At 36.9% G+C, this 20,582-nt stretch overlaps 1 long non-coding RNA gene across 1 annotated transcript; it reads left to right on the top strand.

Annotated features, from left to right (window-relative positions):
- The first annotated feature begins 506 nt into the window (after nucleotides 1–506).
- LOC136209431 (uncharacterized) lies at nucleotides 507–4,949 on the top strand. The gene is made up of 3 exons (XR_010677533.1): nucleotides 507–2,684; nucleotides 4,236–4,314; nucleotides 4,724–4,949. It is a non-coding gene; the product is annotated as an uncharacterized lncRNA (long non-coding RNA).
- Nucleotides 4,950–20,582: the final 15,633 nt, after the last annotated feature.

Below are 20,582 nucleotides of genomic sequence, written 5' to 3'. Positions count from 1 at the left end.
ACAACACAAACAACTGATTCTTAAGGATAAGAATCAACAAAATAACATTATAGAGGGAAGAATTAAGTCTAAGCTTGGTGTGTTTTCAAATGGCACCCAAGGCCTCCTTTTATAGTAAAATGATACACAAAATTCCAAAGACCAAGTCTCCTTATGGCCTCCCACTCCCTAATCTTCTGAATTTTGCATTTAAGAGAGAATTGTGGAAGACTTTGACAATTTAGGAGTTGAAATGTGTAAATGTCACTACAAAAAATATGAGTTTCAGGTATGAATGGTTAGGGACAATTTATAATTTTTGTCCTTAATTATAGTTTTAAAATTAATATAGGAGACAACCATATTTATTGTCTCCAATTATTTTTTAATTTATATTAGGGGACGAATTCAATTAATAAACATTAAATACATTTTTAGATTTAAAATTAATTAATTAGAGGGGACAAATTTGGCATATGGGTATTTGCTTCTTTCTTTTTTATCTCCCAAATGTTGTAGTCGTTTATCCGTACAAGAGGCGGAGGAATCCAAGCCATCGGCGCCATGGCTGCCGCCCCCAAGCTCCGCCCCCTAATGATGTGCACCACCCCCCAAGCTCGAATTCCTTTATCTTCTGAATCGAAATTCAAGCATCGGATAGAGAATTCAATTTGGCGAATTGAAACACAACTAAGAGTGAGGGTTTGTCAATTGGATCGAAGCAAACAGCCGAACAGAAGACAGAGGGATGGAGGGTCATAGTTGCGTTCCTTCAACAGAAAAACACTAGAGAAAGGCAATAAGATAAGTCTTCTTCTTCCTTTAGGTTAGCCCTAAATTCGGCAATTAAATCATCTATTGTAAACATGTAGTAGTAGTAGGTTTAATAAGAATCAAGGCTCATATTCTCTGTTCTTTATTGTTATTCCTGTGTTTGGTACTTTAGTTATCCCAAAGTAACAGGAACTTACAGATTTGAAGGTTTTCTTTGGTTTATTAAATTAATCTAGGTTACTTGGACCACTTTGAAAAACTAATTAGTTAATAGTTATTATCAGGAAATTCTTACGCATCTTTACTTTGTCATTGAGAAGTTTGTGATGGACTCAACTCTACTTTGTAGGGATTTGAATTGCTGGTTATCCTATATTTTCAATCTTGTCTGAAAGCTCTTATCTAGTTGTCCTACTACAGTAGCAGAGGGATCTGAACTGGCACTATTGTTATTTTTTTGTTAATTTGCTTTTGGTGAGACAGGGTGAAATTGCTTGATATGCATGACTTGAGAATTACACATTATCTTTAGTTTCTACATTATTGTAGTTGGTCTAAACGCACATGAGGTACATATCTTTTAGAGCAAACCATGTATAAATTAGTTTTAGAGTACTTTCAGTAAGTGGCGGAGGCATCCTGAAGCTCGGGGGCCTGACGTCCCCAGCCTTGGTGCCTCCCCTGAGTAGTGTGGTATAGGGCTGCCTCCCCCCACCTAAATGCTGGCGAGAACAATGTTGTAATTTGGTGAATGTTTCATATAAAACTTCAAAAATAGCCCTTATGTTCTGGATACTACAATGAGAGATAATGGAGCAGCCAGCCAAATCTAGAGTTCAAACATTATGGCTCTCCGATTTTAGAAGAGGTGAAGCCTTGTATCAGCACCAAGCTCAATAAAAGGCCCCATGAATTAGCACAAAATACCTCTCTGCCCCTGTTGCAACTTATTTTTGCAAGCTACCTTGTTGGATAATAATCTTTCCAATTTGAAAATGAAAAGTCTTGTTTGGACAGTGGTTATTTTCAGGGATGGGAAATTAAAAAATGGAAATTATGGGAGCTTTTCTAGTTTTTGTAAGAATAAAAAATGGGTTGAAGATTACCTTTGTCATCACTTAGTTCCTTACCACTTGTAACAATTTAGAATATAAAGAAACTTTTGTTTTATCTTGGTCAAAATCTATTATTTTTTGTTTTAGAAAAAGATATTCAAATCATTTTTATGTTTATATATATATATATATATATAAAGCACTCAACAATATCTCTATTGGCTTGCAAAACCTATATTACATGGACACTCTTTAATTGCATTTTCGCATGTCATGTCCGTGTCTATTTTCATTTGAAGGCTATTTTATGAGGGTTAACATTTGAAGGCTATTGTAAGAGGGTTATGTTTTAGAAATAATGTTTTCCGTGGTAATTTTTGAGTCTGTAACCGTGCAACATAGTGCAAAACCAATTGCAAGTCAATTTAAAAAATTTGCGAGACATAAAAAAAATTACGGCTAACATGTTTCAATGATTTTATTGGATTTCTTAACTTTTTCAAATTTCCAGTGTACCTCTTATGCAATTTGGTCTATTTTTCGTATTAACATGATTTTATTGGAGTTTGTTTTATTCTTGCTACTTTATATATGTTAAAACTTTTCACATTTTTATGTGTGTAGTTTTGCAAGAACATTGTGTTGGCTGGTATTGGTAGTTTGACTATGTTGGATGGCCGGGCTGTCACTGAAGATGCATTATCTGCTAATTTTTGGCCCTTCTATACTATGTACTCAGATTTAGAAGTTCATTTGTTTGTTAATATATGGCACCTAATTTGAAACATTGATCAAATTCCAATTATAGGTGATTTGTCAAGATTTTGGTGTAGATTTTGAAACACGGGGCAAGAGCTAAAAAAGGAAAACAACAAGGTTACCATTCTATTCTTTATATCTGTAGCTCCAAAATTGCTATGTCCATCATCCTGTTTATTTGTATCATCCATTTGAGTGCTGAATTGCAGAGTTGAGTTAGAACAATGCACGCATGCAGACAGCTTACATATTTCTTGCATTTTAAATTGAGAATCAGTTCCTTTTTTAGGTAGCTAATTTTGGGCTTGCCAGACTCAATGCAAGAAAAGGTGTCCTATAATTGTGTTGAATTTTGAAGAATAATAGGAATATGTGGCATCTTGTATTATACATTGGAGCAATGTGTGGATGCTACATGCTTGGATGCAAGAAAATGCATAATAATTTTTTTCTTAAGGTAGTAATAACACATTTTCTAATACTCTTTGTGTATAGTGTGTCTAAAATCGTGTTCACGTTTCTTAATTAGCTATTGAAGACACAATCTGCCTCCTTGCCAATGTTCTTCCTTTTAATATTTGCAATTCCTTATATATGAAGTGGTCTCTGGTGGTACTCTTTAGAAGCCTGTGGGGCTCTTTGGAAATAGTGGGTCTGAGATTCCTCTTAATGATTTAAAGAAATTGGAGACACTCTTTTACAAGCTTAGTTTCTTCCTTCATATATTGGACTAATATACTTTTTTTGATTTTATGCTCTCATTCTCTTAATCTCAGTTCAGTTTTGTCTTTTCCTCAGAGTAAGTAGACTATAAAGCTTTCCTTTTGGGTTCTGTATTGAACATTATTGTTCTGTTCATTTTAAACTTTCTCAATTTGGTTGTTGTACAAAATAGGGGCAGCAAGCAAATTCATTTTCTTAGTGTATTGGATGTTTAAGTAGAATGGTTCAATTGAAGTACTTTTCCTTCTACCATAAATCCAAGAAGACTTCTGCTCTCGTTTTGCTAAATTGATTTTTCACTGACTTCTTACTCCTTTTTGCTTTAGAATTTGAAAAATGGTCATGCAATTCTCTCAAATCAGGTTTAACATGGGGCCTGGGGGCCTTCAACACCCTGAGGATAGTAATGGTTTGTTTTAGTAATAGTAATGGTTTCAGTTCACAAAGCAAGAATATGAAGAAATTTGATGAGTTCAACTTTTAATGGCATTTTTTATTAAGTTGCTTTTGATTAATGGCAAATAGTTTAGCTTTTAAGAGATAATGAGGATAGCTATTTTGCTTTTGTTGTAAGTTTCCCAAGGTTTTCAATTTCTCTGTTCTTTTTTTTTCTTGGAAAGAGAACATTTTGTCATGGTAATTTCTAAAAACATTTAGGTCTCTTTTGGAGCCCGGACTACCATATTAGTTTATTTATCTTGACAATGCATGAATTTGAAATCTTGGTCCAGAGAATCTAAACTCATGGTATCTGTGTCAGGAAGTGTACATAAATGTCTGGGGTTCCTTTGCTATTGCCTCATAATGTTATATATAGTTGGTTATTATCATCCTTAGAGAAGTAATTTCATAAATCTAATATGCCTAAGAAATTTATTTTTGTTGATGTTTGAGCATGAATTGACTATTTTGTGGTCTCTTGACATTTCATTTTTCACCTTGCAGGAATCAGTCTAAGAGGTTCAAGTGTGGTTAGAACAGTTTTTGCTGCATCAGTTGTAGCCTTGCATGAAAATTTTGTCAGGTAACAGATTGGAAATGTGAAAGTATAAAAAGACTGATTTGTTCCCATGGAAAATGAATCAAACAAGGCAATTGCTTGTAGTATATAGATTAATTCTATCGTACGATTGTTTATTCCTTAATCATTTTTGTTGATAAGGTGGGTTGCCTCAAATTCATTTATTCTATTAGCTTCCATTTTCATTGGCATAGAAATCGGGGTAATAAGTTGAATCAGCCACATTTATATTTTATAAGCATTCTTCTTCTTTGGTTTCGTCATCTTAATATTATTGGTATTCGTTTCTTCTATGTCTTCATACTTGTTACTAATGTATAGTCATTTCAACTTTTTTGTCATTAGTTTTGAAGAAAATGCTTATTTCTTTTTTTCCTTTGCACTTAGTTCTTTCTTTTGAAAAAATCTTCAGGTTTCTGTTCCTGATTGAAGTTTAGTGATGTTGGACAAGTACCTGGATCAACTTGGCATATCAGCAGTTTACGACACATAATCATACTGCAGACAATCGCTAATTGAGGCTTACCAAATTAAGACTACTACAAGTAATTTAATCAAACTTTTCTGTTCCATTTTTCTAATCATTTTGTGTAAATATTATTGTTACATAATAGATAATTTTGTGTTGATTTTTTGTTTGGTTTATGTCTACATATGAGGTTATGGTTTGCTGTTGAAGAATCAACTAGTTGATTACTAGTTGAAAATTAGTAATTTAATGGTTTTAATTAATGATTAGGTTTCAGATATATTTTTTGGGGCAAGTGTCGTCCCTTATTGAGGGACAAAAATATGATACTATTATGTGGGGACGACAGTCGTCCTTAAGAACGTGGACGACAGTCGTCCTTAAAAACATAAAACGTGGACGACAGTCGTCCTTATAAACGGGGATGAGATGTCGTCCCTAATAATAGGGACAACAGATGAAGTCGTCTCTAAGAATAGGGATAACATGTCGTCCCTATGAATGGGGACGACAATCGTCCCTCTCAATGGGGACGACAGTCGTCCCTAAGAATGGGGACGACAGTCGTCCATTTAAATGGGGACGACATCATTTTTTTCGTCCCCTATAGAATCAAGGACGGAGGAAACAAGGACGAAAAATGAGGACGAAAAACTTGTCCCTTAAAATATAGGGGACGAATTTTTATGGTTTTGGGGACGATTTTTGTCGTCCCCGAAAGTCCTTTTTTTTGTAGTGTGTGGGAAAGGAATCATAGGCTTCAACATATTCATCAACTTGGATAATTTTCTGGGCTTGATACACTTCGAATTTGGAGAAACTATTATAAGTCACTTGTTCATCTTTCTCTTAGCTTTCCAACGCATTTTGAATCGCCTCAATCCGAGTCCGTATGAGGGAGATACGTTAAAAATACGAAAATGTGTCAAATCTGTCCTAGTGTGAACAATTGTACTTTTATTTTACAGCACACATCCACGACGAAGTGTACGCTGCTGTCACTAAAACTCTTTGTTTCTGGTCCCTTTTACTCCCGAGTTGTCGCCTTAAGCCCCGACTTGGTTATTTGTGCCGAAAACCTTGCGAAAGTGCATAAAAAACACACAAAGTGGCTTAGATACATAAAATGAAGAAAATATACAAAAACCATTATTAAAATTTATTAAAATGGTACAAAATAACTAGTAATTAAATACTAAAAATTCTCTAAATTACGACGATAACAACACCCCCAAACTTAAGCTTTGCTTGTCCTCAAGCAAAGAAAAGCTGAAAACAAAATTTATCGTCGAATAAGTCAACGTAAAGTCAGGAATTATTTTAATCGAAAATGAGCAAAAAATCTATATTCAAATCTCGGACTATTTCTTTGGATAAAATGAATTGTTTTTACACTCTTATTTTCCAAACCGACATTTTTCATTATGTTGAATAAAATTGAACCAATTTAAACACCTCGCATGGAAGTCACTCTTACGCTCAAGTGTTTAGGGCATTAAATTTTCGCTCAAATCCGATAAAAACACTAACTATTAGAAATTGCATGGTCATCCAAATCTTTACCAAACACGACTGACTATAAACACGATCAAAAGGTCTTTAACGGGTTGTAACGTTGGTTGAAGGTAAAGGTATGAAGAAGGGGAGATTTTGTGGGTAGGTAAATTCACGGGCAATTATTTGATAGATTCACAAAAAAAAAGATTGTCTTTCGGAAATTCAGAATTTTTGTAACGGAAATTCCTCTTTTATTTATATGATACTATATATTTTTATTTATATTTATATAGATTTTTTATTTCTTTTTATTTTTTATTTCTTTTTTGACTTTTGACTTTATATATAAATATCAATATGAATTGTATTTATATATATATAGAAAGTATGAAATATACGAAAATAGAGAGGTATAACCGTTATATATCGGTAGAAGTGTTGGTCTGAATTTTGTGTTTATTGTGAATCACCATCTCAAGGATATTGGTTTCTAATTACCCGTAAATTTAGGGGGGACAAAAATGATATTTATGAAGGGAATGCGGCTTGTAACGTGGTGAAACGAATGGAATGTCTAGGCTCAAAGGGGTGAACGACGGAGAATGCATTTAAGGTGGGCTACTATTTCGAGTTTGAAATGTGGGGGTAAAACAAGGAAGGCCTTAATCATGTCGTGTTTTGAGCTAGACGCGTGAGGTTTTGACCGGTATTTGATGCAAATTTTCAAGTTTCGTGTAATTATGGAACACTCGTGAGAAAAAATGAAGCATTAGTGAATGCTTTTTAAATTAGGCTCAAAAACTCACTTTGGAAAGGTAATGTGTGCCAATTAACTCAATTTTATTCCTCAAAATGTAAATGTCGATTTGTTAAATACTGAGTGAAATCAAAAAATTACGTATTCAAAATAGTCCAAAATTTGTTTACAAAATTTAAGATTTTCAAATAAAATTTCATCCTATCAAAATTTAACATTTATTCTAGACAAAATTTTGTTTGATTTTCTTATTTGATCAAAGCAAAACTTTAGAATGGGGCTTTTATTCAAATTTATTTAACAAAAACATTTATTCAAAAGCTAAACAAAGATAGTAAAAATAAAGGGAAACATAAAAGTAGTAAAAATAAAATGCAAAATAACACAAAAGTAAAAATAAAGTGTAAAATAACACAACATTAAAATTAGACATACGTCACACACGATTGAAACAAAAGTACAAAAATAAAAATAACGTGCTATCCTTTACTCTCATCCCCCATTAGTGTAGTATTTAGTCTCGAAATGCGAAATAAAAACTAACGCTAAAGTAGAAAGTAAAGGATAGAAGGACTCCTTGTCTAAGGCAACTGTGAAAATTATAGTGTCTTGAGTGGATTGGAGGTAGAAATTAAATGCTTAGTGGAGGTTGTCGCTGGAAAAGTTGCCGGAGATAGAGGGAGCTGCAAAGGGAAGAAAAAGATCAATAGAAAAAAAATGATAAAAAGAAAAAGGAAGAAAGAGGGCAAAAAATGAAAGAAAGAAAAAAAAGAAAAAAATAATAAAAAGAAAAAAAAAATAAGGGGGGAAGGGGAGTGAGGAGTTCGAGGAGGTTTAGAAACCTCCTGGAACTTGGGCACCTCATCGAAGTGCTAATGCACCTCGGCGAGGTGCATTCTCACCTTGGCGAGGTGAGTACTCACCTCGCCTAGGTGAGTATTCCAGAGACTTTTGTCTCTGGAACATTACACTTTTTTTTGTGTTTTTTTATTCATTTTTTTTACTTTATTTGTTTTATTTATATTTATTGATTATATATATATAATAAAAATAGAAAATTAAAGGAGTAAAAAAGTTAGAAATATCGGGTTGCCTCCCGACAAGCGCTAAGTTTAAAGTCGTTTAGCTCGATTTATACTTCCCTTTTTATGTAAACTCATGAAGTCGTATGAGGAATCCAAATTCTTTGATAAAAATCCTATAAATGCACATTGGATTATCATATTGGAGATAACTTAATAAAATCCACGATATAAATTTAAAAAAATTAAGTACGAGTTTCGATTTCTCCCTTTTTAACTCCCGTGATAAGTCATATAACACATAAAATGTTTGAGTCGGGATTATCTCGAACTCCTCTATCGTAGATTTTAAAATTTTCAACTCTTCTCTTTTGGTTGGACGGTCATTATTCTCCTTTAATATTGGCTCCAAAGAACTATCAAGAAAATTATCATGATGAGGCTCATTTGGAATACATATTTCAATCCGATCATCTGAATCAAACTCTCTAATTGACATATCTGCAGTTAAATCAATTAGTAGACTGTGTTTAATGCAAACATCTCTTATTAAAGTATATGAACTATCATATTGATTTTCTTTTGAAGAAATAAAATCAATCATTAGTTCCTCAATAGTCTTTTCTACATCACCAATATGTTGTGGTGAATTTGGACCATCATGTTGATATTCGAACCATGAATTTTCAGGTTCGTCATTCCAATTTGAGTAGAATGAGCTGAAAACTTTTTCTGTCGACGAATGTATTTTCCATGAAAAATCATTCATCGCCATCTCCCTACAAAAGAATCATAAAAAAAAAGGTGCACAAAAAAAAAATCAAAATATTTCCAAAAACGTTTAAATTAATAGAAGTTCGACTAGATTAATATTACAACTCAACCATCCCCGGCAACGGCGCCAAAAACTTGATGCACGTTTTACGTATACGTGCATGTGAAGGCAAGTGTACCTTAGTCGTGTATCAAGTAATAAAGTGAAAGTAGAGTATCGTTCCCACGAGGATGGTGATTATAAGTACTAATCTGTTTGCTTACTATCTATTATTTAAACAACCGAAATGTAGAGTTTGTTGGACAACCAAGCTAAAACTTAAGCAAGAAATGAAATAAAAATTACACAAATTAAGTGAGAGATTACTTATAATAAAAGAAACTAAGGCTTCTAGCTTCACTTAACCTCTTTGCTTGGTAATAACATTTAACCCCTTTTAAGTTGTTTTATTCTTTTTAAGATGGTGATTTTTCTTATTAACTAATAGTTCTCGAGATTGGTTCTAAACTCTCGACTAATTACTTTCCCTTGGTCCGGCTCAAGTAATTAATCAAGAGAAGCATTAAGTTTTCTTATTTCCAAACCTTCGATTTATTACTTTCTCTTGGTCCGGCTCAAGTAATAAATCTAAGATTTGTAGCAAGATTAAATCTAAACATTTTTAACCTACTTTACCTTGGTCCGGCTAAAGTGATTACTTAAGATTCAAGAAAAACCGCTCGAGTAATTAGTTCTAAACTTTCGAGTAATTACTTTTCCTTGGTCCGACTCAAGTAATTAATCCAAAGAAGCATTAAGTTTTCTTATTTCCAAATCTTCGATTTATTACTTTCCCTTGGTCCGGCTCAAGTAATAAATTAAAGATTTGTAATAAGATTCATGAAAAACCTTGGAAAACCAATAAGCCACACTAAATGGTCATTAGGTCCAACTTATGAATTTCGATTAATCAATTAAATCACGGTCAATATAAATGATTAATTATATCCAAGTAGAGAGTTGGCCCATCTCCTACAAGCATTAAGAATAATAAGTTAGTTCTCCAAAAGGATAAAGATAACTTAAATAGGTTAAACGTAATTACCACATAATTAAGGTTAAGATCCACTTTTAGCCTTAGTTAAGAGGGGTTTAGCCCATCATTAGATTAAAACACATTTTAGAAAGATAGATAATAGAGTTCATATTAATAAAAGAGATTAAAGTTTAGAAGAAACCGTAGTGACGATTACCGAACGAACTTCTTCGGTAACTTGAAACTTACTTTTATTAGATGAACTTTTGCACAAAAAACACTCTAACAACAATAAGAACAACACAAACAACTGATTCTTAAGGATAAGAATCAACAAAATAACATTATAGAGGGAAGAATTAAGCCTAAGCTTGGTGTGTCTTCAAATGGCACCCAAGGCCTCCTTTTATAGTAAAATGATACACAAAATTCCAAAGACCAAGTCTCCTTATGGCCTCCCACTCCCTAATCTTCTGAATTTTGCATTTAAGAGAGAATGGTGGAAGACTTTGACAATTTAGGAGTTGAAATGTGTAAATGTGGGAAAGGAATCATAGGCTTCAACATGTTCATCAACTTGGATAATTTTCTGGGCTTGATACACTTCGAACTTGGAGAAACTATTATAAGTCACTTGTTCATCTTTCTCTTAGCTTTCCAACGCATTTTGAATCGCCTCAATCCGAGTCCGTATGAGGGAGATACGTTAAAAATACGAAAATGTGTCAAATCTGTCCTAGTGTGAACAATTGTACTTTTATTTTACAGCACACATCCACGACGAAGTGTACGCTGCTGTCACTAAAACTCTTTGTTTCTGGTCCCTTTTACTCCCGAGTTGTCGCCTTAAGCCCCGACTTGGTTATTTGTGCCGAAAACCTTGCGAAAGTGCCTAAAAAACACACAAAGTGGCTTAGATACATAAAATGAAGAAAATATACAAAAACCATTATTAAAATTTATTAAAATGGTACAAAATAACTAGTAATTAAATACTAAAAATGCTCTAAATTACGACAATAACAACGTCCCACCTGTATAAGGACACGAAATAGGTCAAGAAGAGGGCCCGAACCGCATCTATAAATAGGATTTTTCCAATGGAAATTAGACATCTTTCATTATTGTAATTTACTTTAGCTTTCCCCTTGAAATTCCTCTCCATCTCCTCCATCTTCTTCAACCTCCATTGAAGCTCCTTCAAAGCTGTTCTCCGAGGAATATTCAAGGTCCGTCCTTAAGACCTAGGAAGCCGACTGCAGAGTAGACAGGTTCCCTGAAAGGGATTTTCGTATCTTCTTTTATCTTTCCTTGTTTGTACTCTTTGATACAGTCTATGAATCCTAGGCTAATTGTATCCTGTGACATTGTTCTTCGGCTTTAATAATATTTTAGGTCTTGTTTTGTTCTATGATTATTTGTTTAATTTTTATCTTACGCTTTATTCAATTGGTTTACTCATTCAAAAGCCCCAAAATCGAGTAGGCACATATTGTGAGCTGAATCTGACATAGTCAGAGCCTAGGAGATTGACGACCTCTTAGTTGATTAAGCCCAAATTGCTGAGCCTTAGACCTAGTTTCGGCCTTACAAGGGAATCACGCACTAGGAACTTCAGGAGGGTAAGTAGGGTTAATCGCCTTAAATACAAGTGACTTAGATTGGGTTTTTAATCAATAGACCTAATAACCTAACTTCATTATTATCGTTCATACCATGTTCCTTTGGGTAATTGCATTAGTGAAAGATCACCTAGGAGTAGTGTAACTTAATTAGGAGTAGTTTAACTTAATTAGGCGTAGAATAACTTAGTTAGAATTAGCATAATTTAGCTAGAAGTAGCATAATTCAACCTAGGAGTAGATTAACTTAAACAAATAAACTCAAAATCCACAAAGCCTAGATAACACCTGAGACCAAGTAGCTCGATACTTGTGGTAAATAAGTCCTGTGGATTCGATACCTGGACTTTCCAGATTTATTACCTGATAACGACGGGGTACACTTGTCCCTTAGTGAGTCTCCTTTACGGGAGGCGCATCAGCTGCCCAAGCCACCTCTTCCAAAGGGAAACAACAGCAAAAGGACAAGGGAAAGAAAGTAGCAGAACGCACCTACACTCAGGTCTTCGAGAGTGTGAGGGGGTTTAAGATTGATTACTCACGATGGTTCTCATAGGGATTCGTGGATGCCGAGCAACCTTTTTATGAGTGGATCAAGAATAATGGTTGGACCGAGCTGTTCTCAGTTCGCGATGCTACTTACCCTGAGCTGGTAAGAGAATTCTATGCCAACCTAAAGGTCGCCGATGATGACCGGAACTACCTAACTTCTCATGTTCGAGGAAAGGACATCTTCATCAACCCTGCATATCTTGCCTCACTGTTCAAGATGAAAAACGAAGGAGCTATACTTCGTAAATCTGGTGACCATGAGAAAAACGACTACGTTCAGACCTTCTGTAAACCTGAGGGTCATGTAGGTGAAATCTCGAGCACTTCCATAGGTCAGCATCAAAAGATGGCCCATTACATACTGACCAATTTCCTTTTCCCTAAAATCAACTGCACCAACTCAGCAACCAACTTTGAGCAGTGTTTTATATGGCACATGCTGACCTACACACCGATAAACATGCTCGTATTCATAATCGGTGGGTTTCTACGAAGTATAGGAACCCTTAGGTTAGGCTCTTTTATCACCCGAATCCTCAAGGATCACAATGTGGACATGGTTGCGGAAATTAGCACTCGAGGAACAGAGATTACAGCTGGTGCCCTATTCAGTTTGGCACATGATCTACCTATTGTGCCGAAGAAAGGAAAAGGGGAAGTTGTCCAGAATGCTGAGGGGGCGGTGACACAAAATGGAAGAACTCAAAGAAAGAGGAAGGCTGTCCAGAGCACCTCTAAAGCTGCTGCTTCTACCCTAAAGAAGCTTAAATTTGTATGCGGAGGAACTAAGCCTCAGATATAATAAGGATAGGGTGGATCTAGGTCAGCTGAGAAAAGACCTAGGCAAGTTGAGCCTGAGACAGAAGAAAGAGAGGTTGATGACCAACCATTAAGGAAGAGGAAGAAGCAGCTCAATTTTGAGTTAAGACCTATCGATGCACTACCAACTAATGTCGTCGTTCCTCCTAACTCACACTATGTACAAAGTCAAGATGTTGACGCTAAGCAACAGTTAGATGATCAGGAAGAACAAGACCAACTGGGTGGTCAGTTTGTCGAGGAAGCACTAGAGGAACAGTTTGAGGAAGAAGAACTGGATGATGAGTCTGAAGAAGAAGAAAGTGGTCAGGATGACACTGAAGAAACAGCTGATGATGAGCACCTTGAACCAATCAACACTGAGTTGGTTGACGAAGAAGAAACTGAGCATGCAGCAAATGCTCCCGCTGTTCAAAGGGAAGCTTCACCCACTGACTCCATTGAGTCCATTCCTTCTGACCCTACTCCTCCAAAGCTAAAGAGACTGAGGAACAAGAAGGCTTTTCGAGCACTCGTCATTGACCTCATGGGTGACTCACCGCTAAGGGATGAGATCTCTGACCTTACAGATGTACATCTTCGGTACTTCTCAATCCCTCCTGAGTCTCAACCAGAGCAACAAGAAAATCAAGCCGCTGTTTCTCAGCCGAAGGAACATGCCGACTTAAATGCTTCCGCCAACCAAAGTAATGCCAAGCAAGTGCTCGAAGATTCCACTCCTCAACATGTTGAGCAAGCTAAGGAATTACCTACTCAGGTGAACACTGAACTTCCTCCACTTCCAACACCCAGTCAGCTTCAGCCTGACCCTGAACAAGCAACACTTTCTACCGATCCTCCACTTCCAAAACTCAATGTGCAGAATCAAATCCAGTCAGTTTCTACTGACAATCCAAATTCCAGGCCAGCCGCTGACAATGTTGGGCCTTCTAATGATGAGCAGAACCAAACACCGCCTTTATTCGGTTCTACTCCTCCTCCGGCATCTGGGTCAACCAATGATGGATCCTTAAGCTATTTGAATGCCTCTAAGTCTGGTCGAAGAATCGTTGACTCAGCTCAAGCCCTTATCCAGGACCTTCATCAAACCAGTACCAATGCCGCTGGGTCTACTAATGTTGAGACAACTCCACTTTCGTTTGTCACTCAGCTTCTAACTGAGATCAAAGGTCTAAAGGATCTTCTGAGTGTCATGACTTCATTGCAATCTCAACAGCCTAGGCAGGACTCTATAACAAAGCTTGCCGAACTCCAGCTGACCATGGTAAACCACATGAACTCACTGCACGGGCAGATTCATCAATTGTCAGCTGCGAACTCAGCATATGCCACTTCTACCGAAGTCCATCATCTCTTCAGCCAGCTTCATAGTGAGAAAGAGAAAACAAATCACCAGCTTTCCACCTCCTCCCAATGCTCCATTGAGCAAATTAGCGAGGTTGTGCGTCTGCTGAACTTAAATAGGCAAGAGATGGCAACTGACGAGTTTAAAACCAACGAGATTCTGAAGTATTCTCGAGTGACTTTCAACCATATGCGCCAAATCAACGGTCAGCGTGAGTATTATGATTCATCTTTGCTAAAAATGTTTCATCAAGCTTTTGCAATGCTCACCGAAACCATACACTGGGTTGGCAAGTCTCAAGCCGATGTTTTGAGTATGCTGAGTGCTGCATCTATCGGTATTCCTCGAGCTATTGTGGATGATGGTGTCCCAATCTTTGACGGAATGAATGAAAGCACAAGAAGGCTAAAGGCATTTTCTAAATGCCTAACTCAAGCTGCCATTGAAGAAACCTTCATTGCCAAAACCGATGCTGGAAAAACGGGGGAGAAAGAACAAGCCCCAAGAACTCAGCGAACTGAAGAAGCTTCAGTTAGTCAGCATATAGTCAAGAGTAAAGGCAAAGCTACTACAGAACATGTTGTTCACAAGAAGAAATAGCTTCACTTGCACTGACTAGAATAGCTAGCTTTTTTGAACCTTCATATCTGTATTCTGTTTGTGAACTTTGTTGTGCTGACTTTAAATTTAAAACAAAGTATATGCATCTCTTTCATACTGTCTACACTTATGCAATGCCTACTTAAGTGATTGTTATAACTTGTTAAAACGCATCTTCATTAAATCAACTGTGCTACACTGTCTATATTGAATAATGATATGTCTGTTGTGTTGATCAAATATGTTGACTACTTCTTATATGTCCACTTAAGAAAAACTCATTGAACAAACCTTACTCAGCGCTCTCTGATATTTAAACCTTCCGCATAAAACTGAGTTAAATAGAATATGTTCCATGAGCTGACCTATTTTTGAAAACTGGCCTTAGACCTACTCGATTAAACCTTAAAATGTTTAGAGTAAGACTAAGTCAGTAGCTCAACCCTTACGGGGGAGTTATTTGACAAAATCAGGTCAACTATCATGGGGGAGCTCAACACTGAGTTCTTCAACTGAATATTTTTGCCAACATCAAAATGGGAGAGTTTGTTGAAACACCTTTCCACATGATTTTGATTTGACAAAATTATTTAAGTGATGATAAAAATATTCTAACACATTAAATTTAAATGCTTTGATTTATTACACTAATGTGTTTGTTCAATGTTGAGTTTAATTGTTTATAAGACATTGAGATTAAAAAGCCCAAAGGCCCATAAAGTGGAAGTCAAGCCCAAATTAACACATCAAGACCATTCGTCTCAAGAGTTCAAAACGAAGCCGTATCAAGTAAAACGACGACTCAGCAAGAGAAGGATCGAGAAGCCTTCGTGGCAAAAGCTTCAAGTGGAAGCTGCTGAGTTGGACGACAATGCAGTCTGGACAGCGGCAGACAATGTTCAACTTCCAGACAAAGTATTTCTACTTTGGGAAAAGTTCAGAAGGTGCAGGAAGCTGTCTCGTGGACTTTTCCTTAAATGTCGAAACATTCTGCCGAAGACTGACGAAGATAGAAGATGCGTGAATCCTATTGGCCAACGACGCTGAGCACGCCCAGAGTGATAACGACAGGAAGCCGTTTCCGTCCAACGGTTATTTCGAAATTCGAAATGACCAGGTGCCTAAAGTGTCACTATATAAAGGCCATCCATTTGCTTCAATCGATGCAGATCTTCAACTAGTCGAAATGCTGACTAAATTCATACTTGAAGTTTCTGTGAGAAAAGCAAAGCAAATACCTTACACCAATTCTTAATCTTTGTGTAAAAGTCTAGAGTGATTTCCAATCATCTAAAGTGTCTTAGCAATCGTTGTTTAGGACAAACACTTTATCATTTCTAGAAGAATAGAAAGGAGAGGCTGAGTACTCGGTTATAGTACTCAGCGTAGATATAGGAGTGAGTAGAGGTATAGAGGAATGTACTCTTGTTATACTCAGCTTCTATCTGTAAAAGGTTTCGTGCTCTACCTTTAAAGAGCTCAGTAGAGAATTCAAAAAGCTCGGAATGAGTTTCGGGGACTGGACGTAGGCAGAGAGGCCGAACCGGGATAAGTCTAATGAGTAATATCTTTCTAACCCTTAAACTCTTTTAATATATATTGCTTGCTATAAAAATGACTAAGTAAAGAACTCACGCTGAGTTAAGTCTACTAAGAAGCTGAGTTCATGAATAGACTCTAAGTGCTATTTCCTGACTCAAGTAAAGAAGCAGACTTAGTCACAAATTGACTAAGCTTGTGTCTCGAATCTACTTAGTGACGTTGTGTAAACCTTTTCATAAGAAAAGAAGTCAGCCTTAACGGACAAAATTTTAAATAGTTCCTATCCCCCCCTTGGAACTAACTTGTCACGTTATAAGGGACCAACAATTGTATCAGCTTTACCTCTGACATAATTTCTAGTCAGCAGGAAACTGGTTAGCCTCTCATACCAAGCACATGGTGCTTATTTGAGACCATACATAGCCTTTTTGAGCTTATAAACGTGGTTTGGGAATTTAGGATCCTCAAACCCTGAAGGTTGATTAACATAAACTTCCTCGTTTATAACTCCATTAAGGAATGCACTCTTAACATCCATTTGAAACAGTTTAAAGTTCATATAGCTTGCATATGCACATAAAATTCTAATAGCCTCTAGCCTTGCCACTGGGGCAAAGGTCTCACCGTAGTCAATACCTTCTTGCTGACTGTAGCCCTGAGCTACAAGTCCTGCTTTGTTTCTGACCACGTTCCCTTGTTCATCCAGCTTGTTGCGGAAGACCCATCTTGTTCCTATGGTCTTCTGGCTTCTTGGTTTTGCACTAAGTCCCATACTTCATTTTTTCTAAACTGATCAAGTTCTTCTTGCATTGCATTCATCCAGAATTCATCATACTCAGCTTCAGCGAAATTCTTTGGTTCCTAGATTGAGACGAATGCTACGTTGCTGAGGTATCTCCTGAGTTGATTCCTCGTCATCAGGGTGTTCTCAGCGGCATCAAGAATGGCACTCTCTGAGTGACCTTTTGGTATTCTAATCTCCTTTGGTAGATTGATGTCTTGTGCTGGTTGTGTTTCAACAATCTCTGCAGGTGTAGATTGGTCAGTGAAAGTAATTTGAGTTTCACTTTTACCTTTGGTCAGCCCTTGAGGCAATGACTCAACGGCTGTTTCTTGGTCAGCGGGAGCTGAGTGTGGATCATCCTCAGTCAGCTGCATGTCTCTTCCTACAGGGTTAGTTTCATCGAACTCAACGTGTACTGACTCTTCTAAGACCTGAGTTCGTTTATTGAAAACTCTGTATGCTTTGCTGTTTGTTGAGTAGCCCAAAAAGATAGCTTCGTCAGCTTTAGAGTCAAACTTAGCTAGGCTGTCTTTAGTATTCAAGATAAAGCATTTACAACCAAAGGCACGAAAGTATCCAATGTTGGGCTTTCGTCCTTTCCAAAGTTCGTAGGGGGTCTTCTTTAGTATAGGTCTAACTAGAGCCCTATTAAGAATGTAGCACGCTGTGTTAACAGCTTCTCCCCAAAAGTACTTTGGAAGCCTATGCTCACTTAGCATTGTTCTGGCTATTTCAACCAAGGTTCTGTTTTTCCTTTCAACAACCCCATTTTGTTGAGGTGTTCTAGGAGAAGAAAAATTATGGTTAATGCCGTTGGTTTCACAGAATTCAACAAACTGTTGGTTCTTGAATTCTCCATCATTATCACTTCGGATGTGAGCTAACTTAAGGTCTTTATCATTTTCAAGTTTTCTTACTAAATTTGAAAACGTCTCAAAGGTTTCATCCTTGCTACTCAGTAAGATGATCCATGTGTACCGAGAAAAGTCATCTACAATGACCAAGGAAAATCTTCTTCCACCCAAGCTCAACGGCCGGACTGGACCGAAGGGATCCAAGTGTAGCAACTCTAATGGACGCTTAGTTGAGACAATGTTTTTACTATGAAAAGATTGTTTGGTTTGTTTTCCAGCTTGGCAAGCGTGGCATAATTGATCTTTTTCAAACTTAAGTTCTGGCAGTCCCTCAACCAATTGCTTTCTTGCTAATTTGGCCAAGAGGTCCATGCTTACATGACCAAGTCTCCTGTGCCATAGCCAGGAATTTTCTTCCTTTGATACTAAGCATACAGTTTTTTAAAACTTCTTTTCTAGGTTCAGCATAAAGACATTATCAATACGAGGGGCAGTTAAAATTAACTCATTTGTTTTACCCTCGAATATTTTACATCCAGTGTCATCAAATATAACTTTTCTCCCATTGTCACATAGCTGAGCTACGCTGAGTAAGTTATATTTGAGTTTGCTGACTAGGGAGATTGATTCAATAGTAGGATTACCACCAATGGTTCCTGACCCTACTATCTTACCCTTCTTGTTGTCTCCAAAACTTACACTTTCTCCTCGTTTACGCACAAACGTGATGAACTGAGTTTCCTCACCAGTCATATGCCTCGAGCATGCGCTGTCAATGTATCACATCTTTGACTTCTCAGCACACCTCAGGCTTACCTGCAATATAGCTAGTTGCTTTTAGGTACCCAATTCTTTTTGGGTCCTTGCTTGTTAGGTTCAACAGGTAAATCATCATATTTCATTTTATGATGACATACTCGCTGGACTCAGCTTTGTACTTATCAAACTTCTTGTAAGGCTTCTTAGAATATTTATCATTCTTTCTGAACAGCCTTTTCATCTTTCTGATGACAAGAGACTTTTGCTTCTTGTCTTCAGACTTTTCCTTCACCTCAAAATTCTTCATTGATATCTCGTGGGTCAGCAGCGAGCCAATGAGTTCATCATACTTGTAGGTGGTTAAGTCTTGAGCTTCCTCAATAGCAGTTTTCTTTGCTTGCCAGCTTTTAGGAAGACTCCTAAGAATCTTCTTGACTTGCTCTTCCTCAGTGAAGATCTTTCCAAGTCTCTTGAGCTCGTTGATTATGTTTGTGAACCTTGCGTTCATGTCAGAGATTCCTTCATCATCATTCATTTCAAACAACTTGTACAACTTTGGATTCCTTCACCTTGTTGGTTCCTTCATAGGTGACCTCCAGCTTCTTCCAAATCTCATGCGCTGACTCACAACCTGAAATCTTGTTGTATTCTGCAACATCTAAAGCACAGTGAAGCATGTTTATAGCCGAAGCATGATTTTGTAGCTTCTTGAGATCATCCTCTGTCCATTTAGTCTCAGCTTTGACAACCATTTGGACATCAATAGTTTCAACAGGAACAAATGGGCCTTGGACTATAGATAGCCATGCACTCATATTTATTGCCTGAATGAAATTCTTCATTCTATTCTTCCAAAAGGTATAGTTAGACCCGAAGAATAGAGGAGGCCGAGTTATGGACAGACCCTCAGGTAAAATCTGAGTTGTCAGATTTCCTAGGAGAAACCGAGTGCTGTTCTCAGCCATAGTGGGGATCAGCTCAAGGTAGTTAAACCTTGCACAGTGAGCTTTCAAGCTCTGATACCACTTGTTGGTCCCTTATAACGTGACAAGTTAGTTCCAAGGGGGGGGGATAGGAACTATTTAAAATTTTATCCGTTAAGGCTGACTTCTTTTCTAATGAAAAGGTTTACACAGCGTCAACTAAGTAGATTCAAGACACAAGCTTAGTCAACTTGTGACTAAGTCTGCTTCTTTACCTGAGTCAGGAATTAGCACTTAGAGTCTATTCCTGAACTCGGCTTCTTAGTAGACTTAACTCAGCGTGAGTTCTTTACTTAGTCAGTTTTATAGCAAGCAATATATATTAAAGGAGTTTAAGGGTTAGAAAGATATTACTCAGCAGACTTATCCTGGTTCGACGTCTCCGCCTACGTCCATTCCCTGGTACTCTTGTTATACTCAGCTTCTATCTGTAAAAGGTTTCATGCTCTACCTTTAAAGAGCTCAGTAGAGAATTCAAAAAGCTCGGAATGAGTTCCGGGGACTGGACGTAGGCGGAGAGGCCGAACCAGGATAAGTCTGCTGAGTAATATCTTTCTAACCCTTAAACTCCTTTAATATATATTGCTTGCTATAAAACTGACTAAGTAAAGAACTCACGCTGAGTTAAGTCTACTAAGAAGCTGAGTTCAGGAATAGACTCTAAGTGCTAATTCCTGACTTAAGTAAAGAAGCAGACTTAGTCACAAGTTGACTAGGCTTGTGTCTTGAATCTACTTAGTGACGCTGTGTAAACCTTTTCATTAGAAAAGAAGTCAGCCTTAACGGACATAATTTTAAATAGTTCCTATCCCCCCCTTGGAACTAACTTTTCACGTTATAAGGGACCAACACACATGACTCGTTGAAAAAGGTAAT

Source organism: Euphorbia lathyris, chromosome 10, assembly GCF_963576675.1.
Source record: "Euphorbia lathyris chromosome 10, ddEupLath1.1, whole genome shotgun sequence".
Classification (NCBI taxonomy): Eukaryota; Viridiplantae; Streptophyta; class Magnoliopsida; order Malpighiales; family Euphorbiaceae; genus Euphorbia; species Euphorbia lathyris.
This window is presented reverse-complemented; position numbering and strand designations above follow the sequence as displayed.